The 27,463-nt window shown below is 35.2% G+C and overlaps 1 protein-coding gene across 1 annotated transcript in view; it reads left to right on the forward strand.

The window, feature by feature from the left end:
• Window positions 1-806: 806 nt before the first annotated feature.
• Window positions 807-27,463, forward strand: part of LOC109560113 (bifunctional heparan sulfate N-deacetylase/N-sulfotransferase 4) — a 317,526-nt gene continuing 290,869 nt past the window's right edge. Inside the window, exon 1 of the mRNA XM_070791024.1 lies at window positions 807-1,243. The gene's annotated coding sequence lies outside the window, so the exon portion shown is untranslated. The remainder of the gene's footprint in view (window positions 1,244-27,463) is intronic.

Genomic DNA, 27,463 nt, shown 5'->3' on the forward strand with positions numbered 1-27,463 from the left:
TAGCCTGGAATGAAGAAATATACTTGAAAGTACTCTATCTTTATCTTGTATGTATTTGGATAAAGAAGTTCAAGAACTTTACATAAAGTAAATAAATACAATTTATATATTATGAGTTAATATGAGTTAGTAGAGAACAAAAAGCAGGTAATCCTCATCCTATATTGCCAAATAGAAAATGAGACAAGGGGACAACTTTTGTCCATGCTGGGAATAGAACTTCTCCATAATAATTCAGTAATTTACCTCAATGAAACCATTTATACACTAAACACACACACATATGCCTATTCATTTTTTTCTTCTACCATTTGTTATGATCTAAAACATTATTATTAATTTCAGGAATACATGGGTCACTAGGATTTCAAGTTTCCTCCTGCTCATGGTTGGCTTGTGTTGAGTTCATAACTCATGCTTGACTGGCACACACTTACCTCAGAAAACCGTGTCATGAACTTTTCTTTTTTCACCCAATAGAATCTTTTGGTACAGTGTCCTAGCTGCAAAGTGGAATTTTACTCTCGAATTTCATAAGAAATAGTCCAACTGTACAATGAAAGATTATGCAAATCCTCCAGGAGCACCTAATCAATCACCCTGGTGTGAGAGGAATGCAGCTGATCGCTGAATTAGCTTCTGTTGGAATGTATTCATGTGTAACATCCCCCTGACTGGATGACATCACGACAGCTCCAGGTCCTTGAAAGTCTTGAGGATGATTAGCTGAAGGAATTGGCTGTTTCTGCCAATCATAAACCGGCTGCCTTTCTAGTTCTGGAGATGTGAGAGAAAGAGGGAGGGAGGGAAAGACCGACTCCAGCTAAACAAGAAGCAGAGCAGCAGTAGCAAGAGTGGAGCGGAGCAGCTGCTATTCTGGTGATTAAATAGTTCTCATAGCCTTTTTGCTGTGCTCGGTCCGCTCCCTGGTGTAATTCTCGTGTCCAAGGAGGAAGCTGCATTTTAACGGTGTGCTGAACAGAGGTTTGAATCATTCCAGCTGGCTGCTTGTTTTGAAAAGGACAATGTGTGTATAAATAAAAAGAGACTCTGCTGGAAGAGTTCAGATACTAGGACTAGAGCTAAAGAGTGCTCTCGGAATATTAAAGCAGATTGTACGAACTGAAATCTCCTTCTAATTAACCTGGAGCCCAAGGAACCTGAAATACTGGATATCTCATTTTCTAACTCGGGATAAATTGAAGTTAGGAAAAGAGAAAAAAAAAATGAAATGCTTCTCTAGGTAAGTTATTGCTTAATTTGCTGAAATGGAGGTGTGTGCATTAAATGAATATATGTTGCTTAGCTATGTAAACAAGTTGAACACAATAAAGTTTTATTTGTGAAAGATTTAGGTAGAAGATTTATGTAGTTTTAAACCAAATGCAGTTTCCCTTTTCAACATATGTGCTCTTACCTGTTATTATAAAGTTATATTTGCACTGTAAAGGTAAAATACAGTCCTGCCTAAAAAAAGACAGAACTTGAAATATTGTAAACTATTGCCAGAATATTTGCATAATAAAGACCCCACTTGATAACAGTTTTAGCCTTTTCATATTGAAATGCAAATATTCCAAACTCAACAGCTGAACTGTGGAGTTATAAATGTTTCCCTGAGAAGTATTACTGATAACATGGCATTCAAATTACTCAAGATGGGAACTCTTCTCTTTGGGACCTGAGATTTATGGCCACGTTCTGTCCTAATGGTCTGCTTTAGAGAAACAGCTGTCACAGACATTTGAAATTGTATGATGCAGCCATAAATTGCTTTTAAAGAAATAGATGCTTTTCTACTAGGTCCTATTAGGAAAGAAAAATAAATTCTTAGAACAATATATGCCATATGCCATAAGCACAGATTCCCAGGAGGATAAAAACAGCTTTATGTTATACCTGTAAATACCTCCAAATTCCTCATGCACAGAATAAATTGAAATACAAGAGATATTACTTAAAGTATGACTTTCATTAATCTCTTCCAAAATCTCTGATTAGAGAAAGCTAAATACAAATAGAAACTTAAACTTGTATTTTCCTTGTAATTTGTCCTCATTTATAAGATGCTGTATTTTTCAGAGTTACTGTCAAGAGTATTTTCAAGTGATATTATATTTTGTTATGATAGGTTGTACCGTGAGTTCTAATATAACTCTAGAAAAGTTTCAATAGTTCATACTTTATTATGTGTTTTTCAAACTCACCTTTTCTTACTTTCATAGTTTAGTTTATCAGGATATTTTTCATCAACTTAAGATCATAAATGTTTTAAAGTAAATTGCATACAAAGTCGTTGATGTGTTGCCTTAGTTATTTTAGTTATTCAGTTTCTCACCAACTTTATGGTTCAACTTCTTTGAGTTTCTGTACACAAATGGAAATACATGAAGACAAAAGTTGTTGTAATTGCCTGGATCTCTCCAAAACTAGGAGGCAGTTTTTTTCCCATAAAGGTTTAAAAAGTCTTTTTTATGTCAGAATAATAACTTAAATTTCTTCTATTAAAATATTCCTGCTAGCTATAGCCAGATGCCAAGTAGATGCTATGTTGGTCATGGCTTTTTCACGAAGCTGATGTATGTAGAGAATGTAAAGTCCACTGACTAGAAGAGTCTAAGTCTTCAACTGGAATTCATAAAAAATGAGTGATTAATAAGCAAAATGTATTTGCCATGTACCTTTATCTCTATGCAAAAATGAGAATTTAACATACTTTAATGCCCACTGTGATTATTGATATTATTATAATAAGGAATCTTGTGAATATGTATCTTATGCTGATCAATATTACATAGCACCTACATTGATAGAAGTCTTATGATAAGCTGATGGAGATTTTTGAAAATTGCACACTAAGCAGAATCTGTTTATCAGTTTTTATCCCATCTTAATGGCAGTTGGTCAGCGCTAAGATTGATGCTTAGAATATCTTTTGAAAAAATTATATATATGAATTATTAACTATAAGTTGAAACTCAGCCTTAGAGAGAAAATATTAATGCAATTTAGAAACTCAGGTGTCATTCTTAAATACAAAAGGTAAAACTTCATAAGGATTTTAATATTTGTTTTCCTTTCCATAAACTTGAAAATGTGAGTAAGTTGCATTTTGTTTTCTCCATCTGAAGTTATTATCTAAGTAACACGTCCATTTAGATGATTTTCCTTAAATACCAAAAAAATAGTATATGGAGACTATTTATATATAAATACATAAAATCGTTATTTGGAATTTCTGTATTTGACAGCCAAAATAGAAATACATGTTTATATATGTATGCAAATCAAAGGACAGTCTTTTGTATCTGAATATTCAAACTATTGTACCTATTCTTTTCTCCCACCTCAAAAAAAAAAAAATCATTCTTAAAAAATGTAGTCAGTTCAAATCTAAGTGCTAACCTTACTCCTTAAAAATGCTAGATAAATGTTTCTAAGTCAGTAAAATATTTGTACCCAGTAAGTCTTACATTTATATGATTAGCAGATTCTGTTTGAGTGGGAAAGGTTTATTTTAAGAATAAAATCCAAAAATCAAACTTTCTGTGTTACGTAGAGTAGCATCTACTCAGGAAGAAGAACAGAGAAACATTTAGCATGCTTTGATCAAACTAGAAGATTCTAGCTGGTGCAGCCTCCCTAGATTTGGAAAGCAGCTGGGGAAACTTATAAAATAAAGCTAGAATATCAGTCCTGGCTGGAAGCCAAGGCAGAGAAGCTGTGCACCCAGAAGGTTAATTCTTTCTGGGCTGAAATTCATTGATAATGCATTATGCTTAAAATCTAGCCTGAAATGTTACTTTTTTTCTCTAGTTAAAACTTTGGGCTATTTAAAGAACAAATATATTTTCTGAGTACAGTAAAATTTTCAAATAACAAGATTGTCTTCTTTATTAAAGGTTGCTCTCATGAAAAATGTAAACAGTGTAGCTGAAACTCCTGTAAAACATAGTTGATACTCAGGAGCAGGAAGAGAAATAAAAAGATGAGATGCACCATCTCACCATTGTCTTGGGGATGACAGAGTGGTCAGAAATACCACATCTGGATACATGTCAAAAGCAGTGTGAGATTTTCTGAAAGTAACTGGCCTAGTAAGATTTACAGTAGAAGTAGACTTACTAAGACTGTGGTGACATACATCTTGTGAAGCCAGACAGCAGAGAGAAAGTTAACTGTCATTCATTATGTATTCCAAATCACGAGGAAAAAGGGAAACCATGCTGTCTGTTGATTTATTTTAAGTTTATGAAGTGAGAAAAAATTGGGTCAGGTGGCAGACATAATGCTGCTGCCTTCAGCCATCAGGGAATAACATTTAGTCAACCTTTCCTTTAACACTTCAGGAAACTTCAGCTATACTGTTACGGAGTGTCAAATGCACTCTTTTTAAAAAGTTATTTTCAGCAGTCTTCAGAACTTAGAGGTGTCAACTGCAATGTAGAACTTTCAAAATACGGTCTTATTTTCAAGTTTCTTTATCTCAGTTTTCTAAGGAATGCTATCACATTCTAGAGTTGACAAATCTAAATTTCTTTTGGAATAATATTGAATTGATAACAGGTTTCCCTCAATCCAAAATAGTCTGATAATGAAACCCAAACATATCAATGGCTTCTAGTATTTCAAGACAAGTAGATTAAAAAAAAAAAAAAAAAAGTAACTTATTCTACATTCCTACTGGTGAACATGTTTGCAGATATAAATTGATGTGTTTATTTCATATGTCTTTTTATAATTTGTCTATGTCCATTTATAATCCATATAATTCAGGTCATGACATAGATTATAACAAAATAGCATGTATGTAACAAACTAAATATTGGCTTTCAAAGTCACTCATTGAGGAAATTTTCCTATTTAGATGACCTTAAAAATATTACGTCAAGAGATATATTTAACACTCTATGAATTCTAAATGATAATCATGATTAATCAATTGGAATTAAGGAAATGAGAAAAAAATCAAAGAGTTAAAAAGTACTGAACGCTTGGGAACTTAATTTGGTGATATACTCAAAGCCTCTGAGAAAACAAAACCAATGACTCTATTAAGTTCTAGAACAGAAACTTCTGTGCCAAACTCAATTTTTAGACTTCTTAGAAATAAATGTTTGAAATACTTGTAGCTTTCAGTAAGAAGGCAACTTTAGTAAGCTAACACACATGAGCAGGCACACAACAAAAAGTTCTTTTTCCCCAGATTAAAAGAATTCCCTCCATTTTGGAGCTTCCACCATCGGCTAAACTTGAGTTGTGCTTTATTTCAAGCAGTTAACCTCCTCATTAAAAGTCTTGAATAGAATTTGTTTTCCACCATATTCTTATGGAAGTTGAAAGCTGGGCAGGTTCAAACAAAAAGGAAATGTAGAAATGCTTCCTTAATCTCTTTTCACTCACCTTGTTCTTTTCCTTCTTTCCCTTTCTTCCTCTCTTTTTCTGTTCCTTTCTCCCCGTTCTTTCCTTCCTCCCAGCCTTCTTCCTTTTTTCCCTGACCTCTTTCTCATCCTTCTTTCCTCCCTCCCTCCCGCTCTCCATCCTTTCTTTCCTTTCTTCTCTTCCCCATTTCCTCCTTTCTTTTGTCTTTGTTTTTGCCACTTCAGCTTAAACACTCTCTTGCAAACTTGAGGAGCACACCACTCATGTTTAGTACAACAGCTATTGTTTATCTAATGGCCAAGTCTGAACACAGGAATGGGTGGAAAAATGCTCAGAAAAGGAGGGTAAAGAACATTAAACCATAAAAGATGAGATAGGATGAGAAATCCATGTCAGAGAAGTAGTTATGTCGACTTTAAAATATTGACTACCCACCTACCTATGAATTTTCATTTAGTTGGCTAAGTCCTTTAAGTAGAATCCTTTGCTCCTTTTCTATATACTTCCCTTTCATTGTCAGTGGAATTTTTTTTTATGCAGCAAATGCAGCTTAGTGGCAAAAATAAAATAATAATAAATGTAAATAATCCTTATACTGGTATTTTAAACTCCCATAAATCATTTTTATATTTAATAGTTTAAGCATAGTAACATTCATATTCAGCCTAAAGGCCCACTGCCATACTAATGGAAGAAAAAGAGAGAAGGGAAAGCTATTTTGCACATTAAGATGCTTTGGCTTGACTCCATTCCTGAAGCAAAAATTCAATTGTAGACTGCTGTTCCACAGAATTTGTCATATTTCATCAGACATCTCAAAAGAGTTCTTCTTGATGTACTGAATAGTCTTTCACGCCTACACAAAAATAATTTAAACCTCAGATATAAATATAGCAACACTAAAGATTAATACAAGAAAGGAAACAGATGCAGAGATGCATATGCTCCTGTGAATGCATATAAAAGTCCCAATTCTATTCATTACTCTAAAGTGCAAATGGATAATTAGAACCAGAATTAAATTTCATCTGTTTCACAACCAATCTTTCACTAATAGTTATGTCAATGCACTTGAGATTTCACATACTGTAATATGTAAAATCAAACACAGGAAATCATTTAAAAATTACACTTATTAATCCATTTCAAGTATGATGGCTCCTGATATCTGTTTGTGAAGCCACTTTCCTTGGAATAAGGCACTTTTTGAATAAACACAAAAAAGATCTTCAAATCAGTCAAACCAAGTTGAACTCAATTTAGTACTTAGATTATTCTGTTTCTCCATCTAGACATATTTTTCACTTTAAACAGAAAAAATAGCATATCATTTTTATTCAGTGATGTTCATAGCGATAATGATAATAAATATTCTCTCTTATTTTCAATATGTGCCAGATATCATTCAAGATACTAGGGTGAACGAAACAACTCTTAGGAGGCTTGTATTCTGGTGGGAGAAAGCAGGCATTAAACAAATAAGATGCTATGGGCTACTAAGTACTATAAAGGTGAATATACCAAGGTGGTGGTTTAAAGAGTATAGGTGAAAGCTATAAAGCTGGTCAGGAAATACCTTTCTGATGAACTGATACCCAGAAAGCCTATTGAAAAGTTACATGCCAAACTGAGAATATTACTCCATCTTGTAGACAAATGCAACGAGGAGTAGCAACTTCTTGAATATGCAAGCTGCCAAGCTGAATTTTGACTCTACCTGATGATTATTATCCTTGGTTCTGTGAAATTGTCTGGTAAAGCTTAGGACACAGCATACTATTTAGTGTTATTTTCTTTGGAAAATAGAAAGACCAATCAATTTTAGAAAATGTAATTCTCAACTTTGCTTCTTCTCTGTATACTTACAAAGAATTTAAAAGTAGTGTGTGAGTAAAAGATCTCAAATTACTGTATTTTTTCCTATAGACTGAAAGTGAGTACTATTATTGAAATGTTAGCAGCAGCAGAACTGATCCCCTATCTTATTCTCACAAATTAGTGGGTGTAAAAACCAATATTCCTAATCATTACTCACTTCACTGGAACAATGGACTTAACATAATGAAATTACAGAGGGGTAAATGTAATTATTGAATTTTTTAAAACATTTCATCAGTTACAAATGTACTTCAAACAAGAACCCAAAATATAATAAGGCTAATACAATGCTAATGCAAACTTAAAATGAATTAACAGAATCACAGCATCAAGAGCAAGGAAACAGTGACCCTGGTTAGCACAGGTCTGACATCATTTAGCGTCTTTGCCAGTCTCTGGTTCCTCTGAGCTTCCTTTTCCCCAGGGTAGACCACTGACTCTACTTCCCTCTCACAGTTAGATCACAATACCTCTATCTTGTGGTGTAATTACTGTGTGTTTATCAGTGCCCATCCTGTAACCAATAAATTTAATGGCAGGAATGCTAAGAGAGTGCTTGACCTGTAGGAGATAGAAGGGGTTTGATAAATGTAAAAGGTGAGGTGGCATCTGGGAAGCATGTCTTGTGAACAATAGTTGAAGAAACAATGATATTTAAGGGGAAAGGACTATGGAGAAACACTACAGTTACCTTTATATATTGCAGGGTATTTTCCTTAATGGAAAGGGGATTTGCTTTATATTATGTGACACCAGCAGAAAGATATTGGGAGGTGGTTTCTGTACATTTTGGAAATCTGTGAAATTTGCAGTCAATCAAAGCAATCAACACAGGTTGGAGCACCACTTATCCAGAAGACTTCCATGAAAGCTATGTCTGCCAAGAGTAGGAGATAAATGGTAGCTACCGAGGTGTCTCATGTTTTACGTTGTGTAACTATAGGAGTGTGGATAAAGGCTTTCATGAACACTCTACCCACCTAAGGCCCCACTCTAGCATTTGGTTAGAAGACTGGTCAACAGCATTCAAGTAAGTAATGATTGCTTACAATTACATAGAAGAAATAATGTATTAATCAGAAATATGCCCTAAAGCATAAGACCAACTTTTTATAAAAAGTTCATTTTATAGAGTGTGTAAGTCCTCAAAGAAAACATGATAAATTTCTTAATTAAGCAAAGAATTGAGTTTTAAAAATTTAAATATATTGGTTTTAATTCTCTGTTGAGCCAGTCCAAGAAAGAAAATATCTAAGGATTAGATGCATAAGTAAGAAAGATATTTCTGGTTTCTATAAACTTCTACATGATAAGGAATATAGAGATTATTTGACTTGACTGTGAAGTGTAAGCCTTTCTAGAGAAGAGCTGCAGTCATATAAACAAATATGAATTGATTTAAAGATGAGGTGGCATCATAGCATAATAGTAGCCAGGAGGTAATGTTAAATTCCACCAAAGCTAAATTAGAATCTTATAATATAACCTTGAAAAAGCAAATTAACCCTTCTGTGCCTCAGATTCATGATCTGAAAACAGCAGTAGTAATTATACTTCATAGAATTGCTGGGAAAGTTAAACATGACAATATACATAAAGTTCCTTGTACAATGTTGAAAACAAGACAGGTGTTAAATTAATAGAATTAAGTATTAGTTACATTCATCAATACTCGGACTTTCGTCTGCAATATAGCATTCTGTACTGATTTAAAGAAACTCCTGAGTGATGAATATTGACTGATTCCAATCTTCTTCACTTGGAGGTAATGATCTAAATCACATTTTGCACTGTCTCTACTGTATTTTTATCACATATGTGAACCACCTCATGCGAAGAGTTGACTCATTGGAAAAGACTCTGATGCTGGGAGGGATTGGGGGAAGGAAGAGAAGGGGACGACAGAGGATGAGATGGCTGGATGGCATCACTGACTTGATGGACATGAGTCTGGGTGAACTCTGGGAGTTGGTGATGGACAGGGAGGCCTGGCGTGCTGCGATTCATGGGGTCATAAAGAGTCCGACACGACTGAGCGACTGAACTGAACATTAATAACATTAAATCTAACTTTCACTAACATTTTAATCTGACTCATCACAGTTTTGAAAATTAATTCACATTCAAATATCTTAAGGAAACCAGACCATAAGCAGAAGAAAAAACTGTCAGTAAAAGATGCCAAATAGTTTATCTTAATTCTTAATTTTCTGGCATGCTGAAGTAAGGAAAAACATGGGGTTGGAAGAACTCAAGAAGGCAAAGGTTCAGGAACTGAAATTGGATAGGACTAAAACAAATACAAATGTTACTTCATTTGCAATTTTCTCTAGTAAAACACTAAAAAAAATTTCATGTGGTCTATATTGACAAATTGTTTAGAATTATCACAAAAGTTACTTATAAACGGTTTTAAAAGATGCTAGGCACTGAACCAAAATACTTTACTTTGGAAGCCTATTTGGCAAAAAAAAAAAAAATACTGGGAGATTATAAAATGTAAGACATTTTATTCATCATCAGAATATATCTGGGTGGGAAAAGATTGGGAAAATGAAACTTGTTTTACATGTGGAAACCATGTAAATGTAAAAATTATGCTGTTATGTAATTTTATCCAATTGTTTCCTTGTTATTTATTGAATAGTTTAACCAGCTGCAAAGCAGGCTTTGCGGTGGGCAGAGTGTTCTTTATCAACACCCCTGGAATTCCACAATGAGAAACACGCGAGCGCTTGGTAACTACCATCATGTTCCTACTCATGGCAGAAATTCTTTCCACGGAATCCTTTGAATAGTAGATTGAGCTACTCTATATTACTAATGTTGACCCAGACTGAGAATAAAAAGATATACATTATATTTTAACTTTTACCACAAGTGTTTTAGTATCTTAAATTGTCCTACGGTTTTTCGAACAAGACCACTTTACTCCTCCTATTCTTTTCTCCCAAGATGTTTTGAAGATCAGCAAAATATTTGACATTTTATAATCTACCAGTATTTTTTTTTTAACCAAGGAGGTTTCCTAAGTGAATTATTTTGGAACAGTGTCTATCATCCTTTTAAAGCATTCGTAAGTATCATTTGTTATAATTCTAGATTCTACTCATCAAGTATTAAAATAGGAGCATCTCAAAAAAAACTGCCTCTCACAAGTAGCAAAATGCTTGACGTCATTGCAAAGCTGTTCTCATGAGTTTTTCTCATGCTTTTTTCTAAACTTTGAGAATTGTGTATCCTGGATCAGTTTAGGGTGGGAGTATGAAATTTTATATGGGGTATATGTATATGCGACCAGTCACGTTGTTTCTACTGATGGCCACGCTGGTGTTTTATTCTGCAGTATCTAAAAGTTAAAATTGCATAAGCTATAAAGCAACTAAATAAAAAATAGGCACAAATCACTAGTGAAACTGAATGAAGCAAGGAGTATTCAGTTGTTTCATTTTGTGTAAGATTAAGAATGCTCTGAAGTAAGAGATCTAAGTAAAAGGTAGATATAGTAACCATAAAATACATGAAATCTACATTTAGGAAATAATTTATCAAAAAAAAAAAACTCATTTTCATTTCCATAAAGTGCTTTGTAAGTCCTGTTCATGGCACTGGAATTCTGCTTCTTGGTATTTAGAGTATGGATGAAGAACAGTGGTGATGGAGGAGGAGATATAGAATCCATCAGAAAATGTGGGTTCACGTGAGCTGTGTGACATTGGACAGCTCTCTTCACTTTTCTGTGCACTAAATTCTCCATGCATTCATTATTTGAGTTTTTTAAAATAATAATTTTGATAATTGAAATGTATAGTTATTTGTATACAGAATAGAGAATGTCTATTGGAAGAGTTTATTTGTCATTACAAGCAGCTTAAAGTCAGTAGTAGGGAATTTTACAGAGGTAATATCCTGATGACATGATAATATAATGAAAAACAAACCTACTAGAACTTCCTATAAACTAAACAATAGACTTTAGTTATACTGCCCTAAAACAATAAATTTTCTCCAGACATTTATGTATTGAGCCTCTAGATTAGAAACTCAGTGGTAGACAAGTGACTGTTGAAGTGAATGTTAAGAGATAGTAACCTTTTGTTACTTCTGCTGTAGTCAAATTCTGTTCATAATGATACAGTAATACCTCAGTTCAAAAGAAGAATAATTAAAATATTAAAATTGTAGCTTCTAAGCAGCTTTGGATTTCAATGTAACTTGTGAACATAAGCATAATGCTATCACTAACACATTAAAGTCACAAATAACAAGCCAGTTGATGTAAAAGTTTAAATAACTTGCAGTTTAATAAATTTCTTAGTGATTTACTGAAATTAAACTTTGACATTAAATACTAGGCAATTTCTTCTCTCTCCTATGTTCATTCATAGATTAAAAAGTACACGTCTATAGTATAACTTCATCCATTCATCTTTATATCTTATAGTTCCCTTGCCTGTAAGAATATGAGAACTAAGCGAGCATTTTATGTTTCATGCTTCCATGATTGTCTTCTGAGATAGTTAACAAGGATGCAAATCAATACTAAATATAATATCGGTATTTAAAGAATAATTATTGAGTTAACCCAAAGCAGTTATCAGTTGATGGCAATCATTTTACTACTTCTGGATGTAAGTTGATATTTAATTAAATACATTTTAGTTAATGTATAAGGAAAATCAAAGGAAATTAATACTATATTGAAATTCTAAAGGCAAAATCGGTCATGTCATTCTCCTGCCTGGTCCTGGATCTTATTTTTCTCCTCTGTTTCAAATCTCTTTCCACTCCCTTAAAAATCCAAATCGTCTCATTCTTCAATGATTAGAACAATTTACTTCCCTCTCTAAGTGCTCTTCTAATAACTTCAATTCACCGAACTCTCTCCTTTATCTGAAACCTCATAGCACACCCTTAAGAGTTCTCACTTGGCAACAAATTTTGTATTCCTATTAATTCTTTCACTTTCTTTTTACTTGCAGCTATTCTAAACTTGTTCATAACCTACATCCTTCTCAACTCTTAATTTAATCTTCTACTTGACTTTATGCTACTAGACATTTTGCTCAGGTCACCAAAGTGAAGGTCAACTTTCAACTGTATCCTTGACTCACATATAGTATTCGGTTTTTGATCAGACACATTTGTGTCCCATTGATTGTAGCTTTCATGGTTTCATTCATCTAACCATAGTTCAAACAATATCAAAAATGTTAATGATATACATCTATCATTTTATTGTGTACACTATTCCTTAGCTCTTTCACTCAATATCATGGCTTTTTCTACCCTTTAAGCTACCATTCCAACACAGACCTTAAATTCTGTTATGATACATTCACCAGGTGGACATTCCTTTTGAATATTTCACAGGCATTTCTAAAAGAATGTGTTGCAGTCCACTCATTTTCTCTTGCCACATCTTCTCTGCTTCCATATAATTTTTTACTTTTCCTATTATCATACTTACATTTTATTGCAACTGCCTTCTTCAACTCAAATGTGTCGTGGAATAGACTTCCGTTGCTTTTGAAAAGAAGCAGTGTTTATCAGATGAAAAATATAGCTGGTACTTGGTAAACATGCAATAAACATTGAATGAATGAATGTGCAGATATGAAGTGTTTTATTTTTTCCCTCTACCACCAAGTCTTGACATTTCTATTTCTTATGTGAAAGAATAAAAACAATTTATATGAGAATATTCACAACATTGCCCTTGCAAAAAAACAGTATAAAACATTTACTCTTCCCATATTCCCCCCAAAAGAAGGCTAACTTGCTTTCTTAGTGTGAGGTTAATTGGTTAATATAATAAGGTCTTAAAGAAAACAGGTAAGAGAAGGAAAGAAAATAATAATTAATCAGATGGCAGAATGGGAATTTTGTCATTTGAAGATTTTCAGAGTATCTTTGGAGTACAGGGAAGTTGAAAGGAAAACCAACATTTTAGAAGTATCAGTTCACTTTATGAATTGTAATTTTTTGATGCTGTTTAGAAAACGTCAGTGAAGAACATTATTTCTTTTAGATAATTCCTGTGACTCTCATATTGTGCTCCTTAAAGTCATCTGACTGTGGTACCCACATGGAGCTACAAATTTATAGGGGCTAGAAAATGATATATAAATGTTGTGAAGCTGCTTACACTTTTTTAAAAAAATAGAGCTTGTAGAGAAGCAAAAGTAATCAGGAAGTTTACAGAGTTCTCATACATATTCTCCTTCAAAATTGTTGTTGTTGTTAGTCACTCAGTCGTGTCTGACTCTTTGTGACCCCATGGACTGTAGCCTGCCAGGCTCCTCTTTCCATGGGATTCTCTAGGCAAGAACACTGGAGTGGGCTGCCATTTCCTTCTCCAGTCCTTCAACACGCATACATAAACTCAGCATCCCTCACTACCAACATTACTTATAAGTGATTAACCTACATTGACACATTGTTGTCATCTAAGTCCGTAGTTTACATTAGGGTTCATTCTTGGTGTTGCACATTCTCTGCAGTTTGACAAATGTAAAATATAGACGTGTCAGTGCCTAAAGATCCAGGTGTTCCACCTATTCATCTGCCCTTGCTTCTTCCCCAAACTGGTAGCCATTGGTCTTTCTAGTGTCTTAACAGTCTTGCCTTTTCCAGAATGTCAGATGGTTGGAATCATGCCATATGTAGCCTTTCCTGATTGGTTTCTTTCACTTAGTAACATGCATTTAATATTTATCAATATATTTTTATTGTTTAACACCTCAGTTCTTTTTAACACAGAATGCATGCTTAGTCACTCAGTCGTGCCTAACTCTTTGTGAACCTTTGGACTGTAGTGGACTGTAGCTGGCCAGCCCCCTCTGTCCATGGGATTTCCCAGGCAAGAATACTGGAGTGGGTTTCCATTTGCTTCTCCAGGGGATCTTCCCAACCCAGGGATGGAACCTCAGTCTCCTATGGCTCCTGCATTGCAGGTGGACTTTTTACCATTTGATCCATTGGGGAGAGCCTTAACACAGAACAATAGTCCATTATCCAATTATTGGATCTGTACCAAAGTTTAATTATCCTTTCACTTACTGGAGGACATCTTGGTTGTTTCCAAGTTTTGGCAACTGTTAATAAAGCTCCCTTTAATAAATTGTATGAAAATATTTTGTGAGTGTAAATTTTCATCTCTTTAGTGCAAGGATCTCAATTGCTGGATCATATAAGATTATGTTTAGTTTTGTAAGAAACTGTCACTTGGTCTTCCAAACTGGCTGTACCATTTTTCATTCCCACCAGCAATGAATGAATGAGAGCTTCTGTGGCTCCACATCCTCTCCAGCTTTGGTGTTGTCATTGTTCTAAATTTTAGCCATTCTAATAGGTGGTATCTCATTGCTATTTTAATTTGCAATTGCCTAATAACATATGATGCAGATTATCTTTTCATGTTTATTTGCCATCTGTATATTTTCTTTGGTCATATATATGTTCCAATCTTTGGCCCATTTTTAAATCAGCTTATTAAATTTCTTATTGTGGAGTTTTAAGAGTTTTTCATATAATTTGGATGTGTGCCTGCATGCTAAGTCGCTTCAGTCATGTCCAACTCTTTGCCATCCCATGGACTGTAGCCTGCCAGGCTCCTCTGTCCCTGGGGATTCTCCAGGCAAGAATACTGGATTGGGTTGCCATGCCCTCCTCCAGGGGATCTTCCAGATCCAGGGATTGAACCCACATCTCCTGTGGCTCCTGCACTGCAGGCAGATTCTTTACCATTGAACCACCGGGGAAGCCCATATTTTGGATAACAGTCCTTTATCAGATACTCCTATTGTAAATATTTTCCCCTAGTCTGTAGCTTGTCTTTTCAATCTCTTGACAATGTCTTTCACAGAGAAGCTTTTTTCTTTCTTTTAATGGAGTCCAACTTACTAATTCTTTCTTTCATGGATCAAGCCTTTGGTGTTGTACCTAAAAAGTCCTCAGCCAAGCCAAAGTCATCTTGATTTTCTCCTATGTTATCTTCCAGGAATTGCAAGTTTCTTTTTTTTTTTTTTTTGATTTGCAATTAAGTTTCTGATTCATTTTGTGTTAATTTTAGGGAACGGTGTAATATCTGAGTATTTATTATATTTTTTAACACGTGAATGTCCACTTGTTCCAATATCATATATTGAAAAAACTATCCTTTCTCCATTGAATTGCCTTTACTGTTCGTCAATGGCCAGTGGACTATCTTTGTGTGGGTTTACTTCTCGGTTCTCTATTCTGTTCCATTGATCTGTGTATCTATTATTTTGCCAATACCACACTCTTTGATTACTGCAGCTGTACAGTAATTCTCAATGTTTGTTGGTGTCAGTCCTGAGACTTTGTTCTGCTTTGGTGTTGTGTTGGCAGCTCTGAGTCTTGCTTTCCATATAAACTTTGCTTGCTATTTTTAAAAATACCTATTTCCTTTTTATTTTTAGTACTTGGTCTTTGTCTCTTTGTTTCCAAAAGGAGAATGAAATAGAGTAGCTGTTACGAGCATGAGCTTGCCGAGTTAAGATTCCAGCTTTGCCACTTTCTAGTCACATGGCCCTTGAGCACACTGCTTAAATCAAGCATTTCTCCTTTATTAAATAGAGTTGTGATGTCTGCCTTGTAGATTTGTTGTGAAGATTGAATGAAATATTATAAATAAGGTATATCACATGGTGCCTGGCATAGAGTAAGTCCTTCCTTAGCCATGATGTGCTTCCAAATAGGGTTGAGACTAATTCTCCACCTTCTCCTCTGTTTTGTTGTTTTAAAGTTCTCCTTTGGCATCCCCACCCTACTGTTTTAAGTATTTAACTGTTGCTTCATGACTTTTTATTCTTTTTCATTATAGCTCATTACTAGATGTAGAATATGGAAAATGCAATGGCAACCCACTCCAGTACTCTTGCCAGGAAAATCGCATGGGCAGAGGAGCCTGGTGGGCTGCAGTCCATGGGGTCACTAAGAGTTGGACATGACTGAAGCGACTTAGCAGCAGCAGCTGCAGATGTAGAATATAATTCCCTGTGCTATACAGTAGATCCTTGTTGTTTTGCTATTTCCATTTTCCAGTGTCTTCATCTGAACTACTGTAATCAATTTTTAATTGATTTCTCCTTTCATGGCTTCAGTCTGTCCTCCTACTCTCTCAAAAAATTTTTTTAAAAACATTTTCCATGTCAGTGTTGAAATTAAAGTTTTTCAATAATTGTCCAATTTTCAAGGCAATTGTAAATCTGTAACATTTTGAATAAGATCTTTTTCATCTTCTGGTACCTACCTATCTTATCAACAGAATTACCAGAGAACATATTCAGAGAACATCAAGAAGGCCAGTGGGGTTGTTGAGAGTTCAGAGAAAGAGAAGTGGTACAAAGTTAGAGCTGTAGAGACCGCTATGAAATTTACTGTGGGAGTTGATCAGAAGAGGGACCTAATGTGATATAACTTGTAAAATGATTCCTCTGGCAAAAAAAAAAAAAAAACTGATGTGGGGAAAAGGCAGAGGCAGAAATCAATTAGATATAATGCTAATAGGGATTAGAGTGACAGCAAAGAAAGTTTTAAGACTGTTCAGATTCTAGCCATATTTTACAGGTAGAGCCAATAGATTGAAAATCTAGTGAGTCTGATGGGAAAGAAAGTCAATTAAGCCCAAAGTGTGTGCTTGTGTGCATACGTGTGTGTGTGTGTGTGTGTGTGTGTGTGTGTGTGTGTGTGTCCCTAAGCAAAATAATGCATCTATCATTTATGTATCTGGGGAAACAGTGAGAGGAATCCTTTTGGGGTTCAGAAAAGTATCAGGCAATCAGATTTGGTCTTTTTAAAAGAATTTTTAACAGAGTATAGTTAATTTATAATGTTGTGTTAGCTTCTGATGTACAGCAAAGTAAAGGTCATTACAGAGTATTGAGAAGAGTTTTTTATGCTATATAGTCAGTCAGTTCAGTTGCTCAGTCATGTCTAACTCTTTGCGACCCCATGGACTGCAGCACACCAGGCCTCCTTGTCCATCACCAACACCTGGAGTTTACTCAAACTCATGTCCATTGAGTACGTGATGCCATCCAACCATCTCTCCCTCTGTTGTCCCCTTCTCCTCCCACCTTTAATCTTTCCCAGCATCAGGATCTTTTCAAATGAGTCAGTTCTTCTCATCAGGTGGCCAAAGTATTGAAATTTCAACTTCAGCATCAGTCCTTCCAATGAATATTCAGGACTGATTTCCTTTAGGATGGATTGGTTTTATCTCCTTGCAGTCCAAGGGACTCTCAAGAGTCTTCTCTAACGCGACAGTTCAAAAGCATCCATTCTTCTGCGCTCAGCTTTCTTTATAGTCCAACTCTCACATCCATACATGACTACTGGAAAAACCATAGAGTTGACTAGATGGACATTTGTTGGCAAAGTAATGTGTGTGCTGTTTAATAAGCTGTCTAGGTTGGTCATAACTTTTCTTCCAAAGAGCAAGCGTCTTTTAATTTCATGGTTGCAATCACCATCTGCAGTGATTGTGGAGTCCAAAAAAATAAATTTGTCACTGTTTCCCTATCTATTCACCATGACATGATGGGACCATATGCCGTGATCTTAGTTTTCTGAATGTTGAGTTTTAGTCAACTTTTTCTCTCTCCTCTTTCACTTTCATCAAGAGGCTCTTTAGTTGTTCACTTTCTGCCATAAGGGTGGTGTCATCTGCATATCTGAGGTTATTGATATTTCTCTCGGCAATCTTGATTCCAGCTTGTGCTTCTTCCAGCCCAGCATTTCTCATGATATACTCTGCATATAAGTTAAATAAGCAGGGTGACAATATACAGCCTTGACATACTCCTTTTCCTATTTGGAACCAGTCTGTTGGTCCACATCCAGTTCTAGCTCTTGCTTCCTGACCTGCATATAGGTTTCTCAGGAAGCAGGTCAGGTGCTCTGGTATTCCCATCTCTTTCAGAATTTTCCAGTTTATTGTGATCCACACAGTCAAAGGCTTTGGCATAGTCAATAAAGCAGAAATAGATGTTTTTCTTGGACTATCTTGCTTTTCTATGATCCAATGGATGTTGGCAATTTGATCTCCATTTCTTCTGCCTTTTCTAAATTCAGTTTGAATATGTGGAAGTTCATGGTTCATGTACTGTTGAAGCCTGGCTTGGAGAATTTTGCATATTACTTTACTAGCGTGTGAGATGAGTGCCATTGTGCAGTAGTTTGAGCATTCTTTGGCATTGCCTTTCTTTGGGATTGGAATGAAGACAGACCTTTTCCAGTCCTGTGGACACTGCTGAGTTTTCCAAATTTGCTGGCATATTGAGTGCAGCACAATCACAGCATCTTCTTTCAGGATTTGAAATAGCTCAACTGGAATTCCATCTCCTCTACTAGCTTTGTTCATAGTGATGCTTCCAAAGACCCACTTGACTTCGCACTTTAGGATGTCTGGCTCTTGGTGAGTGATCACACCATCGTGATTATCTGGGTCATAAAGATCTTTTTTGTATAGTTCTGTGTATTTTTGCCATTTCTTCTTAAAATTGAAAGGTTGTTGCTGAACCAGAAAAGATTCTGTGATTCTTGGCCTCCGGAGGAGAAGAATTCACTCCAGGGCCAGAGACAAGGCTTGATCGCTCAGAGCTTTTGTGTAATAAAGTTTTATTAAAGTATAAAAGAGATAGAGAAAGCTTCTGACATAGACATCTGAAGGGGGCAGAAAGAGTGTCCCTCCTTTCCACAGTAATAGCAAGCCCATCCGTTTTCACCTGGGTCCCTCTTGGCATTTTTCTCAGGCTGTTTAAGAACAGTTCTTACAGCCATGACAAGGGCTTCCATCTGTTCCTTTGTATTTTTCTGTCTTCCTTTCTTTCTTCCATATTCCCTACCATAATAGACTGTTTGAGCCAGTTGCAACAGATTATCTAAAGACTGGCTTGGTTCATACACCTGTTTTAATAGCTTACGGCAGGTATCTGGAGCTGATTGAGAAATCTTTTAAGATCACTCTTCCCTCTTCACTTTCAGGATCAATCTCAGTGAATCTGCAAAGGGCTTCCCTCAGTATATCTAGGAATTTACCAGGAGCTTCCTTCTCCTCCTGTTCTATGTTTGCCAATTTGGCATAGTTTAAAGTCTTAGTATGCATTTGCCTGAGTCCTTCAAGAATATATCTGACAAAATGACTCAGAATCTTCTGCTTCTGTTAGGTCCATACCATTTCTGTCCTTTATCGAGCCTATGTTTGCATGAAATGTTCCCTTGGTATCTCTGATTTTCTTGAAGAGATCTCTAGTCTTTCCCATTTTATTTTTTTCTTCCATTTCTTTGCATCGATCACTGAGGAAGTCTTTCTTATCTCTCCTTGCTATTCTTTAGAACTCTACATTCAAATAAGTATATCTTTCTTTTTCTCCTTTGCCTTTTGCTTCTCTTCTTTTCTCAGCTATTTGTAAGGCCACCTCAGACAACCATTTTGCTTTTTTGCATTTCTTTTTCTTGGGGATGGTCTTGATACCCTCTGTACAATGTCACAGACCTCCATCCATAGTTTTTCAGGCACTCTGTCTATCAGATCAAATCCCTTAAATCTATTTGTCACTCCCACTGTATAATTGTAAGAGATTTGATTTAGGTCATACCTGAAGGGTCTCATGGTTTTCCCTACATTCTATGTAGTAGTTCCTTATATTTTGGTCTTATTCTAGTTTGAGATATAAATTAGATTTCCAAGTAGAACTACCAACAAGTGATTGAACACACAAATAGAAACAAGCAAAAGATTTAGCTAGAGATAAAAATTTTCATCAGCTTCTAGATAGTGTTTAAAACCATAAAACAGTGTGAGGTCACCAAGGAAATGAATGTAAATAGAAATGAGATGAGGTTCAAAGACTAAGCTCTAGGGAACTCCACGTTTCAAGGAGAGATGAGAAGGAACCAGAAAATGTGACAAAGAACTCGTAGAAAACAAAAAAATGTATGATTTCTTAAAAGTTGGATAAAGATGGTTTATGTGGATGAAGGGCTAGTCAGTAATTAGTGTATTAGTTTGCTTGTTTGTGGTTGTTCAGTAGCTAAGTCGTGCCTGACTCTTTTGCGACCCCATGGACTGTAACCCACCAGCCTCCTCTGTCCATGGGAATTTCCAGGCAAGAATACGGGAGTGGATGGCCATTCCCTCCTCCAAGGATCTTCCCGACCCAGGGATGGAATGCACATCTCCTGCTTTGCAGGTGGATTCCTTACTTAAGCCACAAGAGAAGCCCCACATTAGTTTGCTACGGCTACCATAATAAGGACTTCCCTAGTGGTTCAGCTGTAAAGAATCGGCCTGCAGTGCTGGAGATGCTGGAGACACAGGTTCCATCCCTGGGTTGGGAAGATCCCCTGGAGGAGAGCGTGGCAACCCACTCCAGTATTTTTGCCTGGAGAATCCCATGGACAGAGGAGCCTGGCAGACAACAGTACATAGGGTCGCAAAGAGTTGGATATGACTGACAGTGACTGAGCACGCACACCATAATAAAGTTTCACAAAATGAGTAGCTTAAACATTAGAAACTTATTGTATCACAGTTCTAGGGGATGGAAGTTTGAGATCAAGGTGTCAGCAGAGCTGTGTATAGCTGAAGGCCCTAGGGAAGGAGATGTTCCAGGTCTCTCTCCTGGCTTCAGGCAGTTCCTGACTTGTAGCAGCATAATTTCAGTGTTCACATGACATTCTCCACTTGCATGTGTCTGGGTTGTGTTGATTGCTGATTGCTCATTTCTCAGTTCCTAAGTCCTGTTGGACGCTTTGTGACTCCATGGACTACAGCCACTAGGCTCCTCTGTCCATAGGATTTCCCAGGCAAGAATATTGGAGTGGGTTGCCATTTCCTTTTCCAGGGCATCTTCCCCACCTATGGATTGAAATCACATCTCCTGCACTGGCAGGCAGATTCTTTACCACTGAGCAACCTAGGAAGACCTGTGTTGTGTTGATTTTCTCCTTTATATAATTTCTCTTTTTACCAGTCAGATGGGTTTAGAGGTCTGCCTTGGTACAGTATGACTTCATTTTAACTGATTATATCTTTAATAATCTTATTTCCAAGTAAGTTCACATTTTGAGGTAGTAGGGGCTAGGACTTTGACATACCAGTGTGGAGGGAGACACAAATCAACCTACAGGAGCAACTCTCAACTTTGTCTTAACATTTCATTCTTTTTTATAGATAGCTAGTTTGATTTATAAATACTTTGTTTAGAATCTTTACACTTTATATTCATGAATTATATTTCCTGTAATTTCCTTTTTTATATTATCCCTTCGTCAATTACTGCTGTCTACCAAAAGAGTGAGACATGACTTGGCAACTAACCAAAAACAACAGGTTATGTTAGCCTAATACAATGAGGTTGACAGGTATTGTTCTTTTTTTTTTTTTTTTCATTTATTTGACAAAAGATTGTGTACAATTTGAATCATTGATTCCTTAAAACTTTGATTGGACCTTATGGTGAAGGAATCAGTGACTGGAGTGTTCTTTGTGTGAATATTTTTGACTATTCAAATTATTGCATTTTGCTGTATTCATTTAAAGCTTCTTTAAGTCACTTTTATAAAGCTTCATTTTCTCAAAGGTTCATTTAATTAAATTCTTTTAAACGTATTTTTATAAAGTCATAAATAATGTTCTCATATCTTTTCAATGTCTGAAGGAAAAGTTACTTTCTCTTTCTCATCCCTGTAGCATATAAGTGATTTATCTCCTTTTAATCTTAATGTTTGTCAAATTTGTCAGCCTTTTGAAAAGAATCAGGTTTTAGATATTTTTACTGTATTTTTTGGAGAGGGAATGGCAACCCACTCCTGTATTCTTGCCTGGAGAATCCCACGGATAGAGGATCCTGGCGGGGCTACAGTCCATGGGGTCGCAAAGAATCAGACTCGACTGAGTGACTAACACACACATTGTATTTTTATCTGATTTTCTTCAGCCCGTTTTGTTATGTCTTTTCTTCTACCATCTTTGTTATTATTTTATTATTTTCTAGCTTCTTGAGAAGACTGTTTGCTCATACTTTTTATGAGTACCTGCTTGTAAGATTCTAAATTTGTCTATTATGATAGCTTAATACACACATTTTCATAGGTATTATTTTGGATATAATTTGTAGCATAATGTATATATTCAATTTTTCTTTGCTTTAAGTTATTTAGAATTATGTTTCTAAGATTTCTAATATATGAGAATTTTTTAGTTGTTTGTTATGTTTCTAGATTAATTACATCATGGTTATAGTACATTTCTATATGGTGTTTAGTTCTTTGAAATTTATTGAGACACTCTTTAGGACTCAGTGTGATTAATTTTTGTAAATACCTATAAGATCAATATGCATTCTACAGCTGTGGACTATGATAGTTTAAGTATGTCTTTTAGATAAAATGTGTTAATTGTGTTTATAAGTATTTAACCTTACTAATCTTCTGTCTGATTTTTCAATGACTTCTTGGCATATGTCATAAATTCATTCTCTGTAATTGGAAATTTGTAAATGATAGCTTGTAGTTCTGCTTATTTCTACTTTATATATTTGAAATCATGATATCAGATGCACATAAATTTAAATTTAATGATTTCTAGTAAACTGAACTTTTTACTGTTTTTTCTTTTTCTTTTTACTGTTTTAAAGTGATCCCTGTATCTCTAGTAACTCTTTTGCCTTATATCTAAATTTCCGATATTTATATAGGTTTATTAGTTTTCTTTTAATTAAAATATTTCTGATGTATCTTTTTTCAGATGTTTACTTTCACACATTCTTTCATGTGTAACTTTTAAACAACATATATTTGGATTTGCAAGCTTTTCCAAGTCAGTCTGCCAATCTTGTTTTTAAAAGATAATTTAGTTTATTTATATTTAATGTGATTATCAGGGCTTCCCTGGTGGCTCAGTGGTAAAAGAATCTGCCTGCAGTGCAAGAAATGCAGGAGATGAGGGTTTGATCCCTGGGTCAGGGAAGATCCCTTGGAGGAAGGCATGGCAAGCTACTCCAGTAATTTTGCCTGGAGAATCCCATGGACAGAGGAGCCTGATGGGCTATAGCCCAGAGAGTCCCAAGTAGTCAGACAATTTGATTACTAACATAAACAGACCTAAATATTTTTTGTTTTGCATTAGTCACACATATTCAGGTTTCTTTTTTCCTGCTTATTCTTTTTAATTAAATATTTTTTCTAGCACTTCTTTATTTCTCCTCTACTAGTCCCAGAGATATACATTCTGTATTGGTTTCATTAGAAATCAAAATATGCATACTTAACAATGTCTTAAGTCAATTAATATCATGACCTTAATACAGGGTTCTTAGAACATTTTTACTCCATTTACTCCCTTCTGACTTCTATTGATTCTATTGATCTTATTCATTTCAGTTGTCTTTGATTTTATTTTCAGTCCCATGAAAATTTATTATTATTTCATATTTTAAGGTCATTTAGTTTAATTTGCATTTTATCAATTATTTTATCTTTATTCTGTTCAACAATTTGAACTATTCTTATGCTTAAAAAATACATGATCATAGAAGTTTCAACTTCTTCACATTAGATATCAGATAATTATTTCCCAGCCTCTTTCACAGCCAAGGCAGGGACGTGCCAACTGAAAGTGTATAGAACAAATTCCCTATAGGTTAGGGTGTCTTCATCTATATCCATGATCCAGAGACACCAATAGCAGCAGTTCATAGAGAACTGCCAGATCTTAATCCTGACAGTGATGTTGCTTATTATGCAATATTTGGTCTATGGCCACTTTTCCAAAATGGGTTTTTATGATTTGCATTGTGCATGCATGTGTATGTGTGGCCTTGACTATGACTTGAGCTGAATGATGTGACTAAATCTAATTAAGAACTATTTTTTAATTGCATTTTCAATCATCTTGATGTTTGCACTCCAGTTATAGTTTGAAAGCTATGTTACCATCTGATTCAATACTCATTTATGATATATTCTGTGATACTGAACATCATTTCTTAGTCTCTATACTTTAACAAATTTTAATGACTAATTTATGGAAATAACTTTGGGAAAGTCTCAAAACATGAACAGAAATAAATTTTGTTATATGTTTGTACATATTACTCAAGATGATTAATTTCATTGCATGGACAACCTCCTAATGATTCATCGTCTTTCAAATCATCAGCAACTATATACGAACAGGTATCTTTTACAGATTCTCAGGTAAATGATAAATTATAATGAAAACACATAATATAATTCTAAAATATAACTGGGTGCACTAGAAGTTGGTATCTAGAAATCTTTGCAAATAAATCACAACTCCATTTTAAACAGAAATTGTGACCACAATTTTAAATTATTTTGAATAAATTCTTATGTTTTATATTTCCACATAGAACTGAAAAGTAAAGTAAATTGGGAGATGACCTAAATCATTATATTCACATTTCTCTTTTGTATTTAAGTTTTTATTCCATTTATCTTATGTTATTTACTTACTCCTAAGATTATTAAAAGGAGGTAATCATTTAAGCAGAATCAAATCTTCAGAAATCATGTTTTTGGGGTCCAATGAAATTATGGCACAAACATGATTGCATAGTAGAGGAATGTAAAACTGAATGGTAACTCTATTTCACACAAAAAAGTATAGCATTCTACCCATTTAAGAAATAAAATTTGTATATCCTAAAGAAAATGTTAGTTGGAAACAAGATGTGGCAAAATTTGTTTTATACATCTTTGAATTACAGACATTATAATTTTGTTCCCTTAAGTAAAAGATTTAGATCTTAAAAGTTTGCAAAAATTAGTAAGATGTTAAGAACAGGTGATATTTCATTTATCTTTATCTTGGGTACAACAGCAAAAAATATATTTAATGAAGAAGCAGAACTAAGAATTTGGAAATGGAATCATATAAGCAATATAATATTGGTTGTTTTTATTTCAAGTATGAATTAACTAAATGTATTTGGCATAGAAATGTGGTGTAATTGGTATTTTAAGAAACACTGATGTTTCTCCGATGTCAACAGCAGAATGCTTGTCCTGAAAGCAGTTACCTGTGCACTCTTAATCAGCTACTTAGCATTTCAGCTGTCAACAGAGAGGAAGTGCTGTGGTTCTATTTTAATAATAAAAGCAAGAACACATCGCCCTCTAGTGTTGAAAATGCTAGGAGATTCAAGTTTAGAAATAAATAATGCATTTAAAAAAATAAATGTCTTATTTTTCTCTTTTCAAGTAAATGTAATATACCAATATTTAAGTTAACATCTTGAATCCTAGGAAAACAGATGGCAAACATAACTGATTAACTTATTTGTATGGCCTGTGTTATAAAAAAGGTTAACTAGATTGAGAATAAATTCTTTTTAATATTTTACTTTTTAAATTATATTACATTTTATTATAGTTGTAAGATTTATGAAAGATGAATTATAATACTTTATCTCCTAGAATTTATAGTAACTTTACTTGTGTTATAAAAATTAGTTGTAAGTATTCTTTTAATTGTTAAAAATGTAATGAACACGTGGAAATAGAAAGATAAACAGCTAAGTTTCTTTAGTTTCCCAAGGACAAAACTGAAGCTCAGACTTTTTCTCCCACCCAACAAGTTTCTGGAGAAGATAGCATTTGAGTTATTCCTTGGGGTAGAGAAAAAGGTTAATATATGCAAAATGTGAAAAAGTTGTTGATTTAGTATGATTGTTTCATGCATGTGACAAAGACACTGTGCTTGACCAAACTCTAAGCAGGCTTCTGAACCTTCTCTCAGGTTTGCATTTTCTTGCAAAATCTAGTTTTAGCCAGAATCCTGATAACTCAATCTAATCAGACTCCCCACCCTCGATATTTACCCACCCTCAATGTCCAGTCTGGTTCCTCATCCTCTGCTGCTGCTGCTGCTGCTGAGTCACTTCAGTCGTGTCCGACTCTGTGCAACCCCTCTACCACACCCTAGACAAAGGCTGATAACCCTGTCTGTCTTCAGCAAGAATCCTGTTAGGTAGTTTTAGCTGAAACCTCCCATATGTACAATGTTTCCTTTTCGTAATTTTCCACCCACTGATCTGACCCTGATCCTTGGCTCTTCTGTGTGTGTGTGTGTGTGTGTGTGTGTGTGTGTGTGTGTGTGTGTGCTCAGTCACATTTGACTCTGCAATCCCATGGACTGTGTAGCTCACCAGGATCCTCTGTCCATGGAATTTTCCAGGCAAGAATACTTGTGTAAATTACCATTTCCTACTTCAGAGGATCTTCCACAACCAGGAATCGAAACTGCATCTGTTGCATCTCCTGCATTGGCAGGCAGATTCTTTACCACTGTGCCACCTGGGAAGCCCAAATTCTTAGTTGCCTATACTGTATTTGGAGTTGAGCCCATCTCTCTGCCCATTGCAGTGGTGCCTATACCTATCACAACGGTCCTAAATAAAGTCGGCCTGGCCACCTTGAAGTGTCACTAAATAGTTTTTGCCAACAGGGTGGTCTACAATGTGCTGAAGATTCCATTCTGAATAAATTTACAGTCCCTGCTCCATGGAAATTCATGCATAATTACATTGAAACATATAAACTAATTTTTGCAAGGCATGGGAGGGAGACTGATTTTCTTGACATGGCTTTATCTAAACTGAACTTTTAAAAGTGAAATAGAGCTGGTCAAACTTAGAAATAGGAAAGACAACATTGGTCATCCAGTACTGCAAATGATTCAAGACGTAAAGAGCAGGAATTACAAGATGAAAGAATTTTGCAAGAGAAAACTTTCAGAAAGTTTGGCTCTAAAGGTGGAAAGAAAAAAGACAGTTGCTAGGGCTGGGGTGGGAGGGTAACTGTGATAGAAAATTATATGAAGATGAGAGTGATCTAAATTTGTGAAGAAAATTATATCTGTAATGCAGCCATGAAATTAAAAGATGCTTACTCCTTGAAAGGAAAGTTATGACCAACCTAAATAACATATTAAAAAGCAGAGACATTACTTTGCCAACAAAGTTCCGTCTAGTCAAAGCTATGGTTTTTCCAATAGTCAGGTATGGATGTCAAGAGTTGGACTGTGAAGAAAGCTGAGCGCCAAAGAACTGGTGCTTTTGAACTGTGGTGTTGAAGACTCTTGAGAGTCCCTTAGACTTTAAGGAGATCCAACCAGTCCACCCTAAAGGAGATCAGTCCTGGGTGTTCT

The sequence above is a fragment of the Bos indicus genome, chromosome 6, assembly GCF_029378745.1.
Source record: "Bos indicus isolate NIAB-ARS_2022 breed Sahiwal x Tharparkar chromosome 6, NIAB-ARS_B.indTharparkar_mat_pri_1.0, whole genome shotgun sequence".
In the NCBI taxonomy this organism is placed as follows: domain Eukaryota; kingdom Metazoa; phylum Chordata; class Mammalia; order Artiodactyla; family Bovidae; genus Bos; species Bos indicus.